The 24,158-nt window shown below is 37.2% G+C and overlaps 1 pseudogene across 1 annotated transcript; it reads left to right on the forward strand.

Annotated features, from left to right (window-relative positions):
• Positions 1 to 18,555: 18,555 nt before the first annotated feature.
• On the forward strand, positions 18,556 to 19,049 carry LOC105535908 (annotated as a pseudogene). Its single transcript, XR_001005513.1, has one exon. The product of XR_001005513.1 is annotated as a 40S ribosomal protein S18 pseudogene (transcript).
• Positions 19,050 to 24,158: the final 5,109 nt, after the last annotated feature.

Here is a 24,158-nt window from a genome sequence, read left to right on the forward strand (position 1 = left end):
AAAATAGCTGTTTTAAAGAAGCTGAGTGAACTTCACTGAGAAGCAATTAAGAAATTTATAAGAGAAATATAACAAAGAGATTGAAATAATAAAAAATCAAACAAATCATAGAGGTGAAAAATATAATGGATGGAATTACAAATGCATTATGGTATTACAACAGTAGATTTGATCAAGAAGAAGAAATAATCAGTGAGCTCAAATACAAACAATTTAAAAATATGCAATCGGAGGTGACAAGAGAAGAATTAAAAGCAATGAAAAATACTTATTAAACCTATGGGATAGCCTCATGAGACCAAATGTAAGAGCCGTTGGCCTTAAAGAAGGCATAGAGAAATTGAAAGGGGTAGAAAGACTATTCCAGAAAATAATAATAAAAACATTCCAAATGTAGGAAAAGACACAAATATCCAGGTACAGGCAGATAAAAGGTCACCAAACAGATTCAACCTCCTACTGCTACTGTAAGGCATATTATAAACAAATACGAAAAAGATAAGGACAAAGATAACATTATAGAAACAGGAGGAGAAAAGCAAATAACATATAAAGGACCACTGATACATCTAGCTGCAGGTTTCTCAACAAAACCTTTCAGACCAGGAGGGAGTAGGATGACATATTCAAAGTGCTAAAGGAAAAAAACCTGCCAGCTAATACTACTGTACTCAGCAAAGCAATCCCTTAAAAAGCAAGGCGAGATAAAGACTTTCTCACACTAACAAAAGCTGAAGAAATTCATCGTCACCTGACCCATCCTACAAGATGTGCTGTAGTTCTTTAATCTTTAAAAAGGACACTGATATGCAGCAACAACAATAAAAAACATTTGAAGGTTAAAAAAACTCATTTGTAAATGTAAGTACACAAACAAATTCAGCATACTCTAATACTGTAATTGCAGTGTATAAACCACTCATACCTGTAGAATGAAGAAAAAAAAGACAAATCTATTAAAAATAATAGCAACTACAATTTGGTTAAAAATAGGCAATATAAGATGTAAGGTGACATGAAAAAAGTAAAAATGGGGGTGGTTGCATTTAAAGTTTAGAGTTTTTTAGTTTATTTATTTATTTTTTCTTTGTGATCAAAATTAAGTTGTCATCAGTTTAAAATAATTTGTTATAAGATTTTTTGTAAGCCTAATGGTTACCACAAATCAAAAACCTATAGTAGATACACAAAAAATAGAAAGCAAGGAATTAAAACATACTACCAAAGCAAGTCAACCACAAAGGACAACAAGAAAGGAAGCAAGGAATTACAAAACAACCAGAAAACAAGTAACAAAATGGAAGTAGTAAGCCCACTAATAGCTTGGAATATAAATAGACTAAATTATCTAATTAAAAGACACAGAGTGGTTGAATAAATATAAAAAAACTTAACTATATGCTGCCTACAGGAAACTCCCTTCACCTATAATGACACACATAGACTGAAAGGGAAAGTATGGGAAAAGATATTTCATGCAGATGGAAACCAAAAATGATAGATGTTAAATCAAAAACAGTTAAGAAAAGATAAAAAGGGCCACTATATAATGATAAAGCGGTCAATAGAGCAGGAGGATATGAAAACTGTAAACATACATGGCCCAACAATGGAACGCCTGGATACATAAAGCAAGCATTAGCGGTCCTAGAAGGAGAGAAAGAATGCAATGCGATAATATTAGGGTGCCTCAATATACACTTTCAGCAATCAACAGATTTTACAGATAGAGAATCAACAAAGAGATGCTGAAGTCAAAGTACACTCTAGACAAAATGGTCCTAACAGATTTTTTTTAAAAATTTCACCCAGCAGCTGCAGAATACATATTCTTCTCAACAGCACAATAGAACATTCTCTGTGAGGAACTATATGTTGGGCCACAAAACAAGTGTAAATATTTTTTTATTGAAATCATTTCAAGTATTTTTTTCTGACCATAATAAAATAAAACTATAAATAAATAGCAGGAGAAACATTGAAAACCTTATAAATACACAGAATTAAACAAAATGTTTATAAACAACCAATGAGCCAATGAAGAAGTTTAAAGGGAAATTTAAAACTTCATTGCAAATGAAAATAGAAGCACAACATAGTGAATCATATGGGATACAACAAAAGTGGCTCTAAAAGGGAAGTATATAATGCAGGGTCCGACGTGAAGACCCTGACCCAGCAATGGATGAGAGATGTACACTGACACAGATATTTTGCCTTTCAGTGTGGCTAAGGGGCTTCTGCTCCTGAACCTGCAGCATCATCCCAATAAGCCCAGGAAGTTCACATTTATTTAGTACAGATTAAATGGCAAAGGTCTCAAGTAAACACCATTAGAGGGTAATTAACATTGCCAACCCCCTGAGTAGAGAGCAATCATGTACCCATATATAATCAAAGGTTGGTCTTAGGACTACATAAGTAAACAAGCTATTTAGATAAACTCCCCCACATTCCCTTGTTATTTGCTCTTTTGCTATCAACTCAAGGTAAAGAGGATTAGGCTGCTTTCAGCCACATCTTTTACTGAAGCTATGCAAATCTCCAGCCTTTCAAGAAAGTTTGTTTCTCTTTTCTACAATTTCCTCTTACAATGTTTCCCACCACCCTGATTAAACTCCTACATCTACCCCTTTTCTGTTTTTTGCCTTAGGCTCTATTGATTGAAGAGTGCAGATGTGTGCAGCAACAGGTCTCTCAGGCATGGCGGTTACTGCTCTTATTCTGGCTTTGCATCCTAGAATTAGTGAATAACATAAGACAAACATGAGTATAATCAGCAACATTCTTTTCCAATCAAGAGGTGACCCCCCAGGACAGGGGTCTATCCAGGAGATGTTATCTTGCATACCCTTCCATATGGCTGTTTGTTGGATGTGTAGATCTATGGTGTGAAGGGATTCTAAAATTTTAGTTTTAAGTTGCTTTATGTCTGCTGTTAAATTGTTATGAAAGGTTCCCCAGAGGTGTTGTTTCACGTCATCCCAACTATTTGTTGATTGATTCCATAGAAGAGAAGTGACACAGATATGTTTATGCTCCCAGTTGCAGTTTAATTGCTGTAGGAATGCTAGCACAACTTTTCCCTCCCCCACATATTCCAAGGCAGTCTTGAGGGCTTACAGACGTGCTGCAAGAGAGGTTCATTAGACACATTTCTGGTCAAATTTTCTGCAAAAGCAGCTAGTTGTACTGATTCAGTAATAGGTGCTACAGCCACACTAGCAGTTGCTAGGATGACTATGGCTAAGACTATAAAGGCTAGAAGTATCCTATGAATCTTTTGGGTCTGACATGGGACAGGTCTAAGGTGGCAAGGGCAGAGGAACCTTGCCAATCACATGTCACATTGACTGGTAGGAATACCTCAGATTGTCTCCTCAATACCATGACACTAGTAATATTTAAATTAGATATATTGTAATTAGTAATACATGAGGCGAACCAAGCCTGTCTCTGCACCTGGGTCACAAATGTGGAACTTGGAGGTGTAATAGAAATATTGGTTCCCATAAGGAAATCATATGGATGGGTAGTGCAAATCAGGCACAGATCAGTGTTATTATGAATAAAGGTTATAGTATAGTTGTTATTGGAATTATGATATGTCCCATGCCAGGTGTCAAGGGAGGTGCTAAGATGTCCCAGGTGCCATAAAGTGTCTTGGGGTGGCATGGACTTTACCTGAGATCTGGTATGTCCTATCCCCTAATCAGCCCAAATCATAGGGGAATGGGAGAAGGCTGATACTGTTATTGATGCCATGATGGATGAGGATATCAGTAAGGCTGCCCTGCAAATGGCCGTGGGGGCTCCAGTCTAAGATGTTATAATTGCCTAACTGGAGGCTACGGGCCTGTTCCCCATGACAGACCTCCCAGCTAAAGTGGAATCCAATACTTTCCCAGCTTTGTTCTTTAGCATGGGAAGGAATGTTTGGGAAAGTGGCATTGATTGCATTACTCGGTTTGAGGCTACCTGCAGTTAAGGCTGTTAATGCATTTCTTTTGCCATGATGTAGCCATAATTGTGTTTGGGCAGGTACACAGTAAGGGTTAGAACTTTTATAACTTACACACAGTGGGAAGATAGCAGAGTGATATATAGTGTTACCTGGCACCTTAGTCCAACGTGTGCCATTAATGAGGGACCCTACTGGGGGTAAATCTATCCCTCCTAGCCAAGCAGTTACATTATTAAAGGCTGGGAAGGGGGTGTCTGCCCAGGTGAAAATGCGAAAGAAAGGCAGATCTAAGATATCATCCCAATAGAGTGTAGCAGGTACAGGTTGCAGACAAAGAGAGAGCACAAAAAGGATCAATACCCTATGCGAGTTTCTATGTACAACAGAGAGCATAGCAAGGAACAAATTATCTGGAGTAAATGTTGTCTTCGTCCAGAGCAGGATTCATTCAGCCTCCTGAGTTGTCTTCTTCAGCATCCCCTAGGTAACATCCAGGGCTTATGTGGCCTGAGGAAGCCACATCATCCAGGGTTGTGGATCCTGTAGGGTTAGTTCCTTCATTTCTGGTATCGGGTTGGGTCCTAGCCAAGCAATGGTATGGCTTGATGTGTCATGCTGGAATCCAAAGAGGACCTGAGGGGGTGTGAACATGAGCATAGCCTCTTCCCCATGTTAACAATTCATTTGGAACACACCATACATTACTGTTTACATATTTACATAAAAGTGCAGGGTTTATGTCTTGAGAGGTTTTAGCAAAGTGCTTTTCTACAACTGGTTGAAATTTGTTATCTAAATTTTAAAAATTAAGGGTAATAAGCCTTGTGGTAGTAGTGTTGCAGGGTCCTTATTCATACTCCTCCCTTTTTTTTTTTTTTTTTTTTGAGCATATTTTTAAGAGTGGAATGGGCACATTTTACTATGGCCTTTCCTTGGGGTTATATGGGATGCCTGTAGAGTGTTGGATGTTCCACGTGTGACAAAATTGTTGAAATTGTGAGCTGGCATAAGCTGGACCATTATTAGTTTTAATTTTTGTGGGACACCCCATAAATGCAAAAGTTAAAAGAAGATATTTAATGGCATATCGAGTGAACTCTCCAGAACAGCGTGTGCTGTTCAGTAAGTTTTGGTATCAACAGATACATGTACATATCTTAGTTTTCCAAATCAGGGATGTGTGTAACATCTGTTTGCCATAACTGATTAAGTTCCAGTCCTCTAGCATTAACACCTATTGAAGGAGGGAACGTGACTGTGAGCTGGCAATCTGGGCATTGTAGAATAATTTGTTTAGCTAGTCTCTGGGTGAGTTGAAATTGTTTAGATAAGTTTCTCCAATTTTGGTGGGAAAATTCATGCAATTGGGTGACTTGGTCAAGCAGTGATGTCATAACCTGAAGCTCTGCTTGTTCATTGCCATAAGCCAATGGGCCAGGCAGTGAGCTGTGGACTCGAATGTGTGTAATAAAAATAGGATGTATACATTGATCTAGCAATTGCTGAAGTCGGAGAAAAAGAGCACACAGGGTGGGATCCAGTGTGGACTTAATTATGGCTGTTTCAAGGTTCTGCACTAAATAGAGTAAGCCGAGTCACTAACACTATCGAGGGGCTGAGCGAAAAAAGTTTCCAAAGCGAATATTAAGGCCCCAACCTCAGCTCTCTGAGTGCTAGTGCCCTGTGGTCATCTGTCCTATTAACCCTGTAGTGAAGTGTTTGCTGGAAAGACAAATAATTGGATTGAATAACCTGGGTTTATGCAATGTAGCTGCCTCTGACAGATGGCTTGTTCTATTTCTTCAATCTCTCTTTTGGCTATAGGAGTTAAATACCTGGGAGAATCCAGGGCTGAATTGTCCTTTAAGATATAAAACAGATTTTGCAATTTATCCATAGTAATGCCCAAGGTGCAGTGAAGCCAGTTAATATTGCTTAGTAATTTCTGATAATCATTTAAGGTATGTAAGTTGCTAGTATTTAGTTTAACCTTTTGAGGTTTTACTGACTGAGAAGTCAGCATGTACCCAAGATATTTCCAAGGAGAGGACATTTGTACTTTTTTAGATTCTATGATTAAACCTCTTAACTGTGTATTCTTTATGACAGAGGTATATATATTTAAAAGCTTTGGCTCCATTGGGGCAGCTAGTAAAATATTATCCATAAAGTGAATAACCTTGTAATCAGGAAACTTTTTTCTACTAGGGAGCAAAGTTTGATTTACATGATACTGACACACGGTAGGACTGTGTAGCATCCCTTGAGGAAGCACTTTCCAATGAAATCAGCAATTACAAAAGCTGACCTTTTATTATTGATAGCTGCTATTGTAAACACAAATTTTTCTCTGTCCTTCTCTGCTAGAGGAATGGTATAAAAACAGTCTTTTAAGTCAATAACTACTATAGGCCAATCTTGAGGAATTGCTGCAGGGGAGGGGAGGCCCTGTTGAAGGGGCCCCATAGGTTGCAAATTAGCATTAATAGCAGGTAAGTCGTGCAAATGTCTCCATTTTCCAGACTTTTTGGGAATGATGAAAATGGGCGAATTCCAAAGGCTCTGTGATGGTTCTATATGGCCAGTTTTTACTTGCTCCTCAATTAATTCATGGGCTCTCTGTAATTTCTCTCCCTTCAGAGGTTACTGTTTTACTTAATTTGAATTTGGAGAGAGTCACATTAGGGGTAAGGTTGGAATAACAACAGTGGCCATTATCAGAAAGAGGTCTTTCAAATTCTTAAATTTTACTTAAATCTTAGCAGAGAATCATAATCTGGGATGTTGCTTGTGTACAAGGAACACATGAAATTTTGCCATGGGCTGCCCCCGGAGCCAGAGGGCAGTGATCCCGGGGTGGCAGCCGCATTGCATCATTGCATCACCTTTGTTTGTGCTGCTCCCTCCCTTCCCACCCACCACACTCCCTTTCCCCTCTGCTAATGGCCCCTCCTTAGCAGGCTAGCTCCCTCCCTCCTGGGCATGTCTCCTCCCCTGCCTTAGCAGGCTAGCGGGGCCTGGCTCCCCAGTGTGCTGCAGACCAAATTCTCAGGAGTACTTGCAGCTCCAGGTCTGGAGCTTCCCTGCTGCCAAGCCTTTCTATCTACCACCTGCTTGGCCACATAGCTCCAACCTCTAATGCCTTTTCTTATTTTTTTATAAACATTAAAAGAAATGTATTTATATACCTGATTGCCTTGTTGGTCTTGCATTACCAGGCAGGCTAAGGGCTCCCCTTCTAATATAGCTTGCTTAAGACAGGTTCCCATAGTTGTAGCACATCTCTTGTCTTTTTTCCTAGTCATTGGAGGATGGGGCTCAGGCAACTCCATTTTCTCTTTGTTGTTTTTATCCCAGTGATAGCAGGGCTGAGGGACAGGGAGGTAGATGGTAAGGTAGGTGACAGTTCTTCCTCCTTTCCTTTTTTTTCGCTCTTCTGTGTATAATGGGACCAAAGTCACACTTACTAGAGCCCATAGCGTTAGAGATGATACTGGGATCCATTGCCCTTGCACATGATGTTAAGATTTCTCCCTACTTGTTCCCAGAGCTCTACTTCTAGCGTACCTTCTTCTGGGAATCATGGGTTATGGGATACCACAGTTTGCAGGGGTCCCTTAATTGAGCCTGTGAAACCAAGGCTCCACTAGCTTTAAGCAGCCGTGTCAATACTTTTATAAACTGTTTCTATTGAGCTGATAACTGTTGACTCGTGATGAAACCTTAGCCTGAACAATTCCCCCTGGAACTTGGAAATCCCGAGTGAGCACCAATGACTTACTGACTCACTAACTGCTCAGTCCTTTTCACCTTCGTTTTCAAGGGGCCCATCACAATCCTTTGCAGCATTCCTCATGCGGGGCACCACCTGTGGTGGTCCGATCTGCAGACCCTGACCCAGCAATGGATGAGAGACATACAGTGACACAGATATTTTTGCTGTCAGTAAAGCTAAGGGGCTTCTGCTCCAGAATCTGCAGCATTGGCCAGATAAGCCAGCAAAGTTTGCATTTATTTAGTATACATTAAATGACAAAGGTCTCAAGTAAACACCACTAGAGGGTAATTAACATTGTTGAGACCCCAAGTAGAGAGCAATCATGAACCCCTGGATAATCAAAGGTTGGTCTTAGGACCGCATGAGTAAACAAGCTATTTAGATAAAAACTCCCCCACATTCCCTTATTATTTGCTCTTTTGCTATTAACTCATGGTAAAGAGGATTAGGCTGCTTTCAGCCAAATCTTTTACTGAAGCTATGCAACCTCCCAGCTTTCCAAGAAGGTTTGCTTCACTTTTCTATAATTTCCTTTTACAATTTTTCCCACCACTCTGACTGAACTCCTACAATATACAAATAAATGCCTACAGAAAATGAGCAAAAAGATGTCAACAATCCAATGTTATACCTCAAGGAAATATAAAAACAAGAACAATCTAAACCAAAAACAAGTAGAACAAAATGAACAACAAATATCAGAGCATAAATAAATAAAATAGAAACTTAAAAATATACAAAAGATGAACAAAACAAAGAGCTGACTTTTTAAGACAGAATCAATAAACCTTTCCATAGATTAAGAAAGAAAGAGAAATCTCCATCAGAAAGGTAAAAGAAGACATTATAACTGACAGCACAGAAATAGGATAAGTCACAACTATGAACTATGCCACAAAATTGAAAAATGTGGAAGAAATAGATAAATTCTAGGACACAGGCATCTTACCAAGATTGAATCTTGAAGAAATAGTAATCCTGAGCAGAACAATAATGAATAAGACAATAGCAGCAGTAACAAAAAGTTTCCCATCAAGGAAAAGCCCAGAAGCTGATGGCTTCATTGCTGAATTCTACCAAGCATTTAAAGAAGAACTACCGGCACTCCTACTCAAAGAATTTTCTTTTAATGAAGAGAAGGGAATACTTCTAAATTAATTCTATGAGGCCAGCATTACCCTGATTCCTAAACCATAAAAGTACAATAATGAAAGGAAACTCTAGGCCAATATTCCTGATGAAGATAGATGCAAAAATCTTCAACAAAACACTAGAAACCAAATGCGACTACACATTAAAAAACTATTCAACATGATCAAATGGAATTTCACCTAAGGCATGCAAGGATGGGTCGACATATGCAAATCATTAAGCATAATATATATTAACAGAATAGAGGACAAAACCATATGCTCTTTCAGTAAATGCTAAAAGCATTTGGTAAAAAAGCATTTTATCTACTTCCATTTATGATAAAAACTCAAGAAATTAGGTATAGAAGGAATGTACTTCAACAAAATAAAGAGCACATACAAGAAACCTACAGTTAACATTACACTGAATGAGAACAAGTTGAATGGGAAAAAGTTTCTCTGAGAACTGGAACAAGGATGTCTACTTTCACTAATTTTATTCAACATAGTGCTAGAAGTTCTAGCTAAAGCATATATATATGTATATAACATATATATGTCATATGTTATATATATAATACCTTGTAAATGCCATCAAAAATTGTTAGAATAAATGAATTTAGTAAACTTGCAGGATACAAGGTCAACATTTAAAAATCAGTAGTGTCTCTATATGCCTATAGCAAACTGTCTGAAAAAGGAATCAAAAAAAGCAATTCTCTTGACAAAAGTTACAAAAAATATACCTAGGAATAAATTTAACCAAGGAGATAAAAGTTATCTACAATGAAAAATACAAAATATTGATGGAAAATTTTGAAGAGAATGTAAATAAATGGAAAGATATTTCTTGTTTATGAATTGGAAAAATTCGTGTTAAAGTCTTTGTATTACCCATAAGAATCTACAGGTTTGATGCAATCCTGATCAAAATACTAATGGCATTTTTTATAGAAATAGACAAAACAGACACAGATACTTCAAAATAGATATAGATAAAATAAAAATAGATACTTCAGATAGTTTGGCTATCAAGGGTCCTTTGGAAATGCCAAAAAAAAAAAAAAAAAAAAACCCTAGATAGCTGAAGCTATATTGATCAAAAAATAGCTAACCTAGAGGCAACACACTATTAGACTTTAAAATATATCACGAAGCACCAGGCGTGGTGGCCCACGCCTGTAATCCACTGGTGAAACCCCGTCTCTACTACAAATACAAAAATTAGCCGGGGCGCAGTCGCAGGCGGCGCCTGTAATCCCAGCTATTCGGGAGGCTGAGGCAGGAGAACTGCTTGAACCTGAGGGGTGGATGTTGCAGTGAGCCGAGATCATGCCACTGCACTCCAGCCTGGGCGACGGAGTGAGATTCTTTCTCTAAATAAATAAATAAATAAATAAATAAATAAATAAAATAAGATAAGATAAAATATACCACAAAGCTATAGTAACCATAAAAATATGTAACTGGCATAAAAATGCATAGACCAATTGAACAGAATGTAGACCCCAGAAATACATTGATGCATTTACAACCAATTTTCAACCAAGGCACCAAGAAAGCACATTGAGGAAAATAAGCTTTGTAATAAGTGGTGCTGGAACAACTATATATCCACATGCAAAAGGATGAGACTATACACTGTTTCTCACGACATCAAACTATCAACTCTAAATAAATTAAAGACTTAAATATAAGTCCTTCAACTATGAAACTACTGGAAGAAAGCACAGGGGAAGTACTTCATGAAATTGCACTGGGCAAAGAGTTTTTGAATAAGACGTAAAAAGTATAGGTAAGAAAAATAAAAACTAGGGAAATGGTATTTCAGTAAACCAGAAAGCTTGTGAACTGCAAAAGAAACAGGGTAAAGAGACAACCTACAGAATGGTAGAAGGTATTTGTAAACTATGCATATGACAAGGGGTTAACATCCAGAATATATAAGAAACTAAAACAATTCAATAGCAGTTTAAAAAAGAAAACACACACACACACGCACACACACAGAGACACAACAAAACAATCCAATTAATAAATATGCAAAAGACCTGAATAGATATTTCTCAAAAGAAGACACACGGCCAGGCACAGTGGCTCACGCCTGTAATCCAGCACTTTGGGAGACCAAGCTGGGCGGTTCACAAAGTCAGGAGATCGAAACCATCCTGGCCAACATGGTGAAACCCTATCTCTACTAAAAATACAAAAAAAAAAAAAATTAGCTGGGCGTGGTGTCATGAACTTGTAGTCCCAGGTACTCAGGAGGCTGAGGCAGGAGAATCACTTGAACCCGGGAGGCAGAGGTTGTAGTGGGCTGAGATCGCACCACTGCACTTCAGCCTGGGGGACAGAGAGAGATTCCATCTCAAAAAAAAAAGAAGACACACAAATGGCCAACAGATATATGGATAAATGCTCAACACCACTAATCATCAGGGAAATGCAAATCAAAACCAAAATGATATAATCTTCACTCGCTAATTAGAACAGCTATTATAAAAAAGACCAAAAGATATAATAAATGCTGGTGAGGATGTGGAGAAAGGGGAACTCTTATGCACTGTTGGCAGGAATGTTAATTATTACAACCATTATGGAAAACAGCATGACATTTCCTCAAATAATTAAAAATACAGTTACTATATTCTCCACCAATTCCACTACTGGATATATATCTACAAAAAATAAAATTAGTATGTCAATTTGGAATCTAAAAATGTTGATTTCATAGAAGTAGAGAATACAATAATGGTTACTAGAGCCTGGGATGTAGAGAGCAGGCAGTCAGGTGTGAGACAAGAAGAGTATCTATTACATGGTAGGGTGAGTATAGCAAATAAGAATGTCATGTATATTTCAAGATAGCTAGAAATGAATAATAGTTGAAGTGATGGATATGGTAGTTATCAAGATTTGATCATTATACAATGCATACCTACACTGGAAAATCACACTGTATCCCATAAATATGTACGATTATTTTGTTCCAATTATACATTTTAAAATTACTTCACGGAAAAGAAAAAAGCTTCAATACGTAATAATTATTTTGAAACAAATGGAAAAAATAGAAAATATTTGTAAAGAAATAGAATGAATAAAGAAAAGAACCATATGGAAATTCTTAGAACTGAAAAATCAAATAAAAATAAAAATCACCTGTGAAAATAGTCAATGTAAGACTAGACATGACAGAAGACAGAATCATCAAATTTAAGGACAGGAAAATAGAATTTATGTCATATGAACAACAGAGAGAAAATAAACTGATAAAAATAATGAACATCTCAGAAACCCGTGAAACAATAATAAAAGAGTTAACATTTATAATTGCTTCAAATAAAGTAATATTTTAAGTAAAATCTGTCAAAACATGTAAGGATCTCTGTCCTAACGATTTCAAATATTAATGGCAGAAATTAAAGAAGAGTTAAATAAAAGTAAATATATACCGTATGCATAGGTTGGAAGATCCAACATAGTAAATATGTCAACTCTCCTATTTGATCTATAGGTTTAATGTAACATTTATAAAAGTTTGAGCAAAGTTTTATAGACATACACAATGTTCATCTTATATATTTTTTTCTTTTTTTGAGATGGAGTCTCGCACTGTTGCCCAGGCTGGGGTGCAGTGGCGGGATCTCGACTCACTGCAACCTCTGTCTCCCAGGTTCAAGCTATTCTCCTGCCTCAGCCTCCCGAGTAGCTGGGATTACAGGTGCCTGCCACCACCCCCGTCTGATTTTTTGTATTTTTAGTAGAGACGGGATTTCACTATGTTGGCCAGGCTGGTCTCAAACGCCTGACCTTATGATCCACCCACCTAGGCCTCCCAAAGTGCTGCATTTTAGATTTCTATGCAAATGCACAATATCTAGAATAGCTACAATAATTTTAAAAGGGGAGTATATGGCTGAAAAAATTGTTCTACCCAATGTTAAACCTTATTGCATAGCTACAGTAATCAAGAAAGTACATTGTTTGGAGAACAAAAGAGATAACCCAGAAATACACTCACACAAATATGTCCATCTGATTTTGACAGAGGTGCAAAAGCAATTCAAAGGAGAAAAGACAGTTTATTCAACAAATCGCAACAAATGGAGGAACTGGACATACGTAGGAAAAAATGAAAGTCCCACAAACTATCACAGTGTACCCCATAAATATGTACAATTATTATGTTTCAATTTGAAAATAAAACATTAAAAATATTAGATGTAAACTTCTTATAAAAATATTAACTCAAAATGGAAAACTGGCTAAAATGTGTATATATATTTATATATATGTATTTATATATGTATATACGTGTATATGTGTATATATGTATATACGTGTATATGTGTATATATGGGTATACATTATGTATATATGTATATATATGTTATATGTATATATAAAAATATATATATTTTTTTTTTTCAGATGGAGTTTCACTCTTGTTACCCAGGCTGGAGTGCAGTGGTACGACCTTGTCTCACCACAACCTCCACCTTCCGGGTTCAAGCAATTTTTCTGTCTCAGCCTCCCAAGTAGCTGGGAATGAAGGCATGTGCCACCATGCCTGGCTTATTTTGTATTTTTAGTAGAGACAGGGTTTCTCCATGTTGGTCAGGCTGGTCTTGAACTCCCTACCCCAGGTTATCTGCCTGCCTAGGTCTCCCAAGGCTACAAAATTTTTACAAAAATTTTAAGAGAAAACATTACAGATTTTGTTCTAGATGAAGGGTTCTTATAATGAACACCAAAAGCAGAATTTTAAAAGAAATAATTAATAAATTTGGCAAATTTAACCTCATCAAAATAAAAACAAATTGCTCTGTGAGACACTCTTACGAGGATTAATAGCAAGCTTCAGAGAGGAAAGAATATTTGGAAAATATATACCCAATAGAAGCTTTGTTTTTTGGTTTGTTTTATTTTTGTTGTTGTTGTTGTTGCTTTTTTTGAGACAGTGTTTCACTCTGTCGCCCATGCTGGAGTGCTGTGCAGTGGGTAATCTCAGCTTACTGAAACCTCTGCCTCCCAGGTTCAAGAGATTCTCCTGCCTCAGCCTCCCGAGTAGCTGAGATTACAGGAGCCTGCCACCACACCCAGATACTTTTTGTATTATTAGTGGAGAAAAGGTTTCACTATGTTGGCCAGCCTGGTATCGAACTCCTGACCTTAGGTGATCCACTCAGTTCAGCCTCCCAAAGTTCTGGGATTACAGGCGTGAGCCACCATGCCCTGCCCCACAAAAGCTTTGTATCTCAAAAATACAAAGAACTTTAAAAATTCAATAGTAAAATAGTAAACAACACAATCAGAAAATGACAAAAGACATGATCAAACTGCCCACCAAGGAGGATATACAGATAGCAAATGAGTACACCAAGAGACCATAGTCATTAAATAATTGTAAATTAGGATCACAATGAGATATCACTATACATCTATTAAAATAGCTAAAATTAAAAAATAGTGGCAATATAAAACACCGGCCAGGATACCATAAAACTATTTCAACTGCTCCAACCAGGGTTTTATGGGCAAAACTCTGATCTCCCTGGGATGGATCCCTTGTGGAAAGGGGCAGCTGCAGTCCCTGCTGTTCAGCTGACTTAGCCTTTCCTGCCTGTTCGTTCTGGAGAGTCCCAGCAGTCTAGACAAGGGGAGTTCCCTCTAGCATAGCACACCTGCTCCACCAAGGGGCAGCCAGACTGCTTCTTTAAGTGAGTCTCTGATCCTGTTCTTTGTGACTAGGTGAGAGCTACCAACAGTGGTCTCCAGACATCTCCTATAGGAACGTTTGAGCCGGCATCAGGTCAGTGCTTCTCTGGGATGGAGCTTCTAGAGGAATTAAAAGACTGTCATCTCTGCTATTTTGCAAACTTCACCGGTGATACCTCCAGGTGTGGGAGGAACCCAGGGAATTGTTGTTGGAGTGGACCCCCAGCAAACCACAGGAGCCTTATGAAAGAGGGGCCTGACTGTTAAAGAAAAACAAAGAGCAACAACAGCATCAACAAAAAATGCCCCCAAAAAACCCCATTAAATGTCAGCAACCTGAAAGATCAAAGTAGATAAGCACACAAAGATGAGAAAGAATCAATGCAAAAATGCTGAAAACTAAAAAAGCCAGAGGGCTTCTTCCCCTCCACATGATTGCAACACATCTTTATCAAGGGCACAGAACTGGGCTGAGGCTGCGATGGCTGAACTGATAGAAGAAGGCTTCAGAAGGTGGGTAATAGCAAACTTTGCTGAGATAAAAGAGCGTGTTCTAACACAATGCAAAGAAGCTAAGAATCATGACAAAATATTACAGTAGCTGATAACCAGAATAGCTACATTAAAGAGGAACTTAAATGACCTGATAGAGCTGAAAAACACAACACAAGAATTTCACATTGCAATCACAAGTATCAATAGCCAAATAGACCAAGCAGAGGAAAGAATCTCAGTGCTTGAAGACTATCTTTCAGAAAAAGATAGACAAAAATAGAGAAAAAAGAATGAAAAGGAAAAAACAAAACCTTCTAAGAAATCTGGGATTATGTGAAAAGACTGAACCTATGACTGATTGTTCTACTTGAGGAGATGGGGGAAATGGAACCAAGTTGGAAAACATACTTCATGATATCCTCCAGGAGAACTTCCCCAACCTAACAGACAGGCTAACATTCAAATTCAGGAAATCCAGAGAACCCCAGTAAGATACTCCACAAAAAGATCAACCCAAGACATATAATCATCAGATTATTGAAGGTTAAAGTGAAAACAGAATGTTAATGGCAGTTAGACAGAAAGGCTAGGTCGCCTACAAAGGGAAGCCCATCAGACTAACAGAAGACCTCTCAGCAAAAACCTTACAAACCAGAAGAGATTGGAGTCCAATATTCGACATTCTTAAAGAAAAGAATTTCCAAAAGGGAATTTTATATCCGGCCAAACTAAATTTCATAAGCAAAGGAGAAGTGAGATCCTTTTCAGAAAAGCAAATGCTGAGGGAATTCATCACCACTAGGCCTGCCTTGCAAGAGCTCCTGAAGGAAGCACTAAATGGGGGGGGTGGGGGGAACATTACCAGCCACTACAAAAAGACACTAAAGTACACAGACCAGTGACATATGAAGCAACTTCACAAACAAGTCTGCAAAACAAGAAGTTAACATCATGATGACAGGATCAACATCACACAACAATATTAACCTTAAATGTAAATGGACTAAATGTCCCAATTAAAGTCACAGAATAGCAAGCTGGATAAAGAGTCAAGACCCATCAGTATAGTATATTCAAGAGATCCATCTCACGTGCAAGTACACACATAGACTCAAAGTAAGAAAAGGAGGAAAATTCATCAAGCAAATGGAAAACAGGGGGAAAAAAGCACGAATTGCAATCTTAGTTTCTGACAAAGCAGATTTTAAACCTACAAAGATCAAAAAGGACAGAGAAGGCAAGGGCATTACATAATAGTAAAGGGATCAATTCAACAAGAGGAGCTAACTATCCTAAATATATATGCACCCAGTACAGGGGCACCCACATCCATAAAGCAGGTTCTTAGAGACCTATAAAGAGACTTAAACTCCCACACAATAACAGTGGGAGACTTAAACACCCCATTGACAATATTAGGCAGATCATCAAAACAGAAAATTGACAAAGACAATCAGGACTCGAATTCAGGTCTGGATCAAGCAGACCTGATAGACATCTACAGAACTCTCCATTCATAGACAACAGAATATACCTTCTTCTCATCACAACATGGCATTTACTCTAAAATTGATCACAATTTTTAGAGTAAATGCAAAAGTAAAACACTCCTCGGCAAATGCAAAAGAACTGAAATTATAACAAAGAGTCCTTCAGACCACAACACAAACAAATTAGAAATCAAGATTAAGAAACTCACTCAAAACCACACAACTACATGGAAATTGACCAATCTGCTCCTTGATGACTTCTGGGTAAAAAATGAAATTAAGGCAGAAATCAAGAAGTTATTTGAAACTAATGAGAAAAAACAAAATGTACCAGAATTTCTGGGATGCAGCTACAGCAGCTAGAGCAGTGCAAGAGGGAAATTTATAGCACCAAATTCCCACATCGAAAAGCTAGAAAGATCTCAAATCAACAATCTAACATCACAACTAAAAGAACTAGAGAACTAGGAGGAAACAAACCCTAAAGCTATCAGAAAACAATAACCAAACTCAGAGAAGAACTGAATGAGATAGAGACATGAAACTTCTTTAAGGGATTTTTAAAAAATCAATAAATCCATGAGCTGTTTTTTTTTTTTTTTTTAATTCACAAAATAGACCACTGGCTAGATTAATAAAGAAGAAAAGAAAGAAGAATCAAATGGACACTATCAGAAACGATTAGGCTAATATCACCACTGACCCCACAGAAATAAAAGCAACCATCGGAGAATACTATAAACACCTCTATGCACATAAACTAGAAAATTTAGAAGAAATGGATAAATTCCTGGATGCATACACCCTCCAAAGGCTGAATCAGGAAGAAACTGAATCCCTGAATAGACGAGTAACGAGCTCCGAAATTGAGGCAGTAATAAATAGCATATTAACCAAAACAAAACAAAACACAGGACCAGATGGAATTACAGATGAATTGTACAAGAGGTACAAAGAGGAGCTGGTACCATTTTTTCTGAACCTATTCCAAACAACTGAAAAGGAGGGAGTCTTCCCTAACTGATTTTATGAGGCCAGTATCATCCTGATACCAAAACCTGGCAGAGATACAACAAAAAAAGGAAACTTCAGTCCAATGTCCCTGATAAACATCAATGCAAAAATTCTCAATAAAATACTGGCAAACCAAACCCAGCAGCATATCAAATAGCTGATACACCATCGTGTATTTGGCTTCACCCCATAGACGCAAGGTTGGTTCAACATATGCAAATCAATAATCGTAATTCACCACATGGACAGAACTAAAGGCAAAATCTACATGATTATATCTATAGATTCAGAAAAAGCATTCGATAAAATTCAACATCCTTTCATGTTAAAAACTCTCAATAAACTGGTATTGAAGAAACATATTTCAAAATAATAAGAGCCATATATTACAAACCCACAACCAATATCATACTAAATGGGCAAAAGCTGGTAGCATTCCCCTTGAAAACTGACATGAGACGAGGATGCCCTCTGTCACCACTCTTATTGAACATAGTATTGGAGTTTCTGGCCAGGGCAATTAGGCAAGAGAAAGAAATAAAGCATATTCAAATAGGAAGCGAGGAAGTCAAACTATCTTTGTTTACTGATGACATTACCCTATACCTAGAAAACCCCACAATTTCAGCCCCAAATCTTCTTAAACTGGTAAACAATTTCAGCAATGTCTCAGGATAGAAAATCAATGTGCAAAAAACACTAGCATTCCTATATACCAACAACAGGCAAGCGAGAGCCAAATCATGAATGAATCCCCATTAACAATTGCTACAAAAAGAATAAAATACCTAGTAATACAGCAAACAAGGGAAGTAAAGGACCTCTTCAAGGAAAGAGGTCCTTCAAGGAAAACTACAAAACATTGCTCAAGGAAATCAGAGAGGACACAAACAAATGGAAAACATTCTACAGTCTTGGATAGGAAGAATCAACATCTTAAAAATGGCCATACTGCTCTTCCACAGGAGGCCTACACGCCTCCGCTTGTGCTGCCGCCATGTCTCTAGTGATCCCTGAAAAGTTCCAGCATATTTTGGGAGTACTCAACACCAACATCAATGGGCGGCGGAAAATAGCCTTTGCCATCACTGCCATTAAGGGTGTAGACCGAAGACATGCTCATGTGGTGTTGAGGAAAGCAGACATTGACCTCACCAAGAGGGCGGGAGAACTCACTGAGGATGAGGTGGAACGTGTGATCACCATTACACAGAATCCAGCCAGTACAAGATCCCAGACTGGTTCTTGAACAGACAGAAGGATGTAAAGGATGGAAAATATAGCCAGGTCCTAGCCAATGGTCTGGACAACAAGCTCCGTGAAGACCTGGAGCGACTGAAGAAGATTCAGGCCCGTAGAGGGCTGTGCCACTTCTGGGGCCTTCGTGTCTGAGGTTAGCACACCAAGACCACGGCCACCGTGACTGCACCATGGGTGTGTCCAAGAAGAAATAAGTCTGTAGGCCTTGTCTGTTAATAAACAGTTTATATACCAAAATAAAAAAAGCCATACTTCCCAAAGTAATTTATAGATTCAATGCTATTCTCATTAAACTACCAATGACATTCTTCGCCGTATTAGAAAAAAACTATTTTAAAATTCATATATAACCACAAACAACCCACATAGCCAAGACAATCCTAAACAAAAAGAACAAAACTGGAGGCATCACACCACCTGACTTCGAACTATACTGCAAGGCTATAGTAAAAAAACAGCACAGTACTGGTACAAAAACAGACACATAAATCAATGGAACAGAATAGAGAATTCAGAAATAATGCTGCACACCTACAACCATCTGATCTTCAACAACCCTAGCAAAAACAAGCAATAGAGACAGGATTCCCTATTTATGTATTTATTTACTTTTCCACTTCATTGATAAAAATTTACTGCAGATTAGCACCTAAGAGTAATAACAACAGCAATAAAAAGTAATTTCAAAGAGTTACAATTTCTTCAGCGAAATAGATGGTTCACATCTTCCAGTCCTTTTGAAATAAGTTATTAATATTATTCCTTCCCCATTTCCATCTGAATGACTGCAGCAATACAGTTTTTAATTACTCAACATTTTAAAGCCTATAACAGTTAGGCTATGCATACCTCCATGTCCTAATCAGGCATTCATCGCTCACAGCAGGTCTCAATGTATTAGTACCAGCCTCTTCTTTTCTCCCAGTGTCAAGGTTACTCTTAAATACTAGTAAATGCGAAAAGAATTTTTAAGTGGCAAGGCATGGCCCATCAAAAGTCAACCCAAGGGCAGTTTTCAGCCCTGCCTCACCAGGGCGTAGTTCAACTGGTGGATGAGTCAATTGATGCATTCACCCCGATAGCCAGGTGACCCCATCTCCTTGTGGAAGCTCACTCTATGTTTAGTAGCATGATGTGCCACTGAGAGGTGGACAGGATGCAAGAACCATGAGATCTGGAAATGCCTCCTCGGGAAGGCAATTTCATGAAAGAGGTCTTCCAAGCAAATAACACCAAACTTCCCCAGGTGCCCCTCAATCACTGTGTTGTCTGTCAGAGGGATGAACTTAACCTTGACCTTGTCTTGTCCACATTTCAAAATGAGTTCCTGGACAGACTTCAGTTTTGGAAATCCCTAGATCACATAAGGTTCCACTATATGCAGAGATGGAGGTGACTGTAGCTGTAATGGGTAGCATAGGGAATCTTTGGGATGAAATTCTTTATATCAACCATGGTAGTTGTCACACTCATCTACACATATAATAAAATTGTAGAGTACTAAATACACATGCACATAAATGAGTTCATGTATAACTGGTGAAATGTGAATGTTTGATAGATTTTATCAATGTCAATTTTATATTTCAATACTGTGCTATAGTAATGCCTGATGTTACCATTGGGGAAAATTGTGTAAAAACTACACAGGATCTTTCTGTAACATTTCTTATAACTGCATGTGAATTCACAATTATCTCAAAATACAGTACAACTGTAATATGTAACAAAGTATGCATATATTTCTGAATAACAAATAAGGTGCTGAAAATTATATATAATTTGATAATATTTCTTGCTAAAGCAAATAATAAATGTTTTATGTACAGGAAAATTAATTATTCAACTTTTGGCAAGTAATTGAATCTCTCTGTGCTTCCATTTCATCAGACAAAAAATATACAGAATAATTAATCTGTAAAGTGACCTCTTTCTCTAAATTTCTATGAGTCAATGAAAATACACAGCTGGGAAAGAAAGGTAGAAAAAAATGGGTGTGAGATGTAATTAATCAATTAACTCATAAGTGGAAAATGTATATAGGGAGAAAACACAATTAGTTAAGTTGAGGGCAAAGTGAGAGTGCATCTTAAAACCTGCAGATTGAGATTTTTGTTTTCACTGTTGGGTAATTCAGAACTGCAGAGATTTATGGAACTGTTTAATTGCTTGTAAAAATGTAATTTTCTTGTAGCCTTTGGGTAAAGTTGAATGTGAGAGCTAATGAGAAAAGTAAAATTGGGTGAGTTGGTCATTTTTAATAATGTATTACACATCTAGGGAGACCTGTTCACCTAAATATTAAGTATTTATTTGGCCGGGTATGATGCCTCATGCCTGTAATCATCTCAGCACTTTGGGAGGCCAAGGCGGGTGGATCACCTGAGGTCAGGAGTTCAAGATCAGCCTGGCCAACATGGTGAAGCCCCATCTCTGCTAAAAAACAAAAATTAGCTGGGTGTGGTGGTGCACACCTGTAATCCTAGCTACTCGGGAGGCTGAGGCATGAGAATCATTTGAACCCAGGGGGCAGAGGCCACTGCACTCCAGCCTGGTAGACAGAGCAAGACTGTCTCAGAAAAAAAAAAAAAAGATTTATTCTAACAGTGGATTGAAAATAGAGACCAGTAATTAAAAAACAACCAATTTTTTGTTAATTTATTGCTTTATATATTTAATTATCCATTTCTTTTCTTCTTTTGCAAAATAGCTTTTTAAGGCTACAAAGGGTTGCCTGAAATCAATGTGTAGAGAGAAAAACCTCATATATCATGGGGGGTAATCAACCAACACTAAAAGCCCTGGGATTTATTATTTTGTTCTTTTACTAAACTGTTGTATTACTCATACTTTCTGTGCCATAGTTTAGAATATATAAAAAAGGATAATGCTATGTACCTACTATTTTGCAGAAAATAATATGAAATTTCACTATGTTAAAAGTGATGTTTAACGGTTTAAGTGATATTTTACTTAAGGGAAAATATGATGTAAATATTGGATCACCTAAATTTTTAAAAATATGGAGGAACAGCAGACGAATTTTTAAAAATGACCTTGCAAACTAGAAATTCAAAGCTTATTCTACTGAATCACTAAGAGTAATGAATTTCACTGCTGCTTTTTTTTTAAAAAAAAATGTCTTTATTTATTGCAAAATTAGGTTCAACCACTATGAAACCATGAATATCATTCTATTTTCTATGTAATATATTGACAAAGCTATTACCATTCTAAAGTTTAATTTAACGTAAATTATAAAATGAAACTTGTATTTGTAATATAGTTTTCCTGAGGAAAAATATTTTGATAGCAACAGGTACTGTGGCAAATGAAAATTACTTTAGGGACTAGCCCTTGGAATTTTTTTCTTTCCTTGATACATACATTTTCTTTCATAAAAAAGAACAATAACACAATAGATCCACACCATAACTCTGCAAGCAGGTTAAAAAATCTTTTAAAATGAAGGCTTAGATTACTATGAGGTTAATAAAAAATAATTTCCTATTGATCTGTCAGTGAACGTTATTCTGGGCACAACTGAACTGACAACTTTCAAAATCATCACTGGGGAATTGTTTCCCAATCCCATAGCTGAGATAAAAACTTTAGACCATGCACCCTTCTGGATGCTAGGTGTAGAAAGGGAGATACAAGCTTATTATAAGAAGCTTGAGCTATACATAAAAGTGTAAAGATGAACAAAATAACTAAATAAATAAATAAGAAATCACCCAGAATCTCATCACCCATACATGTTTTCCAGGATAAATGGCAATCACTTTATATTCCCATGTCATTTAGAGCTCTGTGTTAGAATTCCTCATATAGAAGCAAAATTATAACATCTGTATGTGCTTGGGAAAGGAACAGACTTAAAAAAAAAAAAAAGCAGTGGAAACTCATTATGTTTATTCAGTGGAATGCCACATTCAGTTTTCTCCAACAAATCTAAGACATACAAATAAGGTAAAATAAACAGGTATTTGCACCTGTTTAAAGAGATTCAGAGTACTGGAATTCACACCTGCCCACAAAGACACACCCTTTATTCTCAAGAACTTTTGCAAATTTCTTGGGATACAGGCTGAAAATAAGGTCTGGTTTAGGGCCATACTGGAGTGGAACCAAAGATCACTCTTTGAGGCAGTAGGTCTCCAACTTTCAGTGGGCATTGGACATTTCTAGGAAGCTTGTAAAATAAGGAGATTTCTGGTGCCATCCCCAAAGACTCTGATTCAGGAGGTCTGTGGTAGGCTCTGTAAATATGCTTGTTTTACAAGCTCCTCAGACCTTACTCTGAGAATCACTGCTATAAAGCAAGCCACTTGAATCCATTTCCTTGTGCTTCTGATCCCAAGGGCTTTGTGTATATATGCTTTCTATGAGCTAGAAGACTAATATTCAACATGTGTCAATAATTTAATTTAACCATGTTTTAGTTGTTCTATGTACTTAGAAGGTCATTATCATTTCATAAGTCTTATGTGTAGTAATGCCAGGTAAAGAAAATTGCAACTTCAGCATTATCCTTTTGTGTGGGAAAATAATGTTCTCAACTCTCAATCAATTAGAATAATTCTCTTTATTACATGTAAAAATGTCATATCACATTATAAAGAATGTTTAAAATTATATTTTTGAAAAATTTATTACGATTTAACATATCATAAAGCATGTTGAAAATTACATTTTTAAACCAAAAGAGTTTAGGAACATCTAAATACGATGAAACTTAACAGGAAACATAATTTCTAATTCATCCTCCCTTTTAGAGCTGCCAAACCCATTATTACCACTTTACCGTGTCAGCATTTATTTATGTAAACTCCATATTTGCTCAATGAATCAAGCCTAAGATAGTAATCAGGCTTTTTCTGTCTGTGTCTGTACCAATGACAGCTACTGTATATTTTACATAGAGTGCTCATCTACCTTTATATCCCATGTCCTTACTTAAACAAGAGATTAGTCACATCAACTCTAACCCATACCCTCCACAATCTCAGTTTCTTCATCAATAGTATTAGCGGCAGAAAAAAAAAAAAAGAAATAAAGAAAGTCCAGACAGTGACAATGATATAGGATTTTGCTTAAAGAAGTTACTGTTGACCTTCATGAAAGCAGAAAACATATAAATCCATCTTTAAAATAGCTTTAAATTAGGAAATACATGCAATTTTATATATAAACATTTCATAGTATGCATTTTAACACACAGATGGGATCAGTTACAATAAAATCTTCCTCTCGCCGGACTTGACAAAACATAAGAGAATTGTGTCAGTGTTCTGGACTGT

This window comes from Mandrillus leucophaeus, unplaced genomic scaffold (genome assembly GCF_000951045.1).
Source record: "Mandrillus leucophaeus isolate KB7577 unplaced genomic scaffold, Mleu.le_1.0 Scaffold1512, whole genome shotgun sequence".
NCBI classification, from domain to species: domain Eukaryota; kingdom Metazoa; phylum Chordata; class Mammalia; order Primates; family Cercopithecidae; genus Mandrillus; species Mandrillus leucophaeus.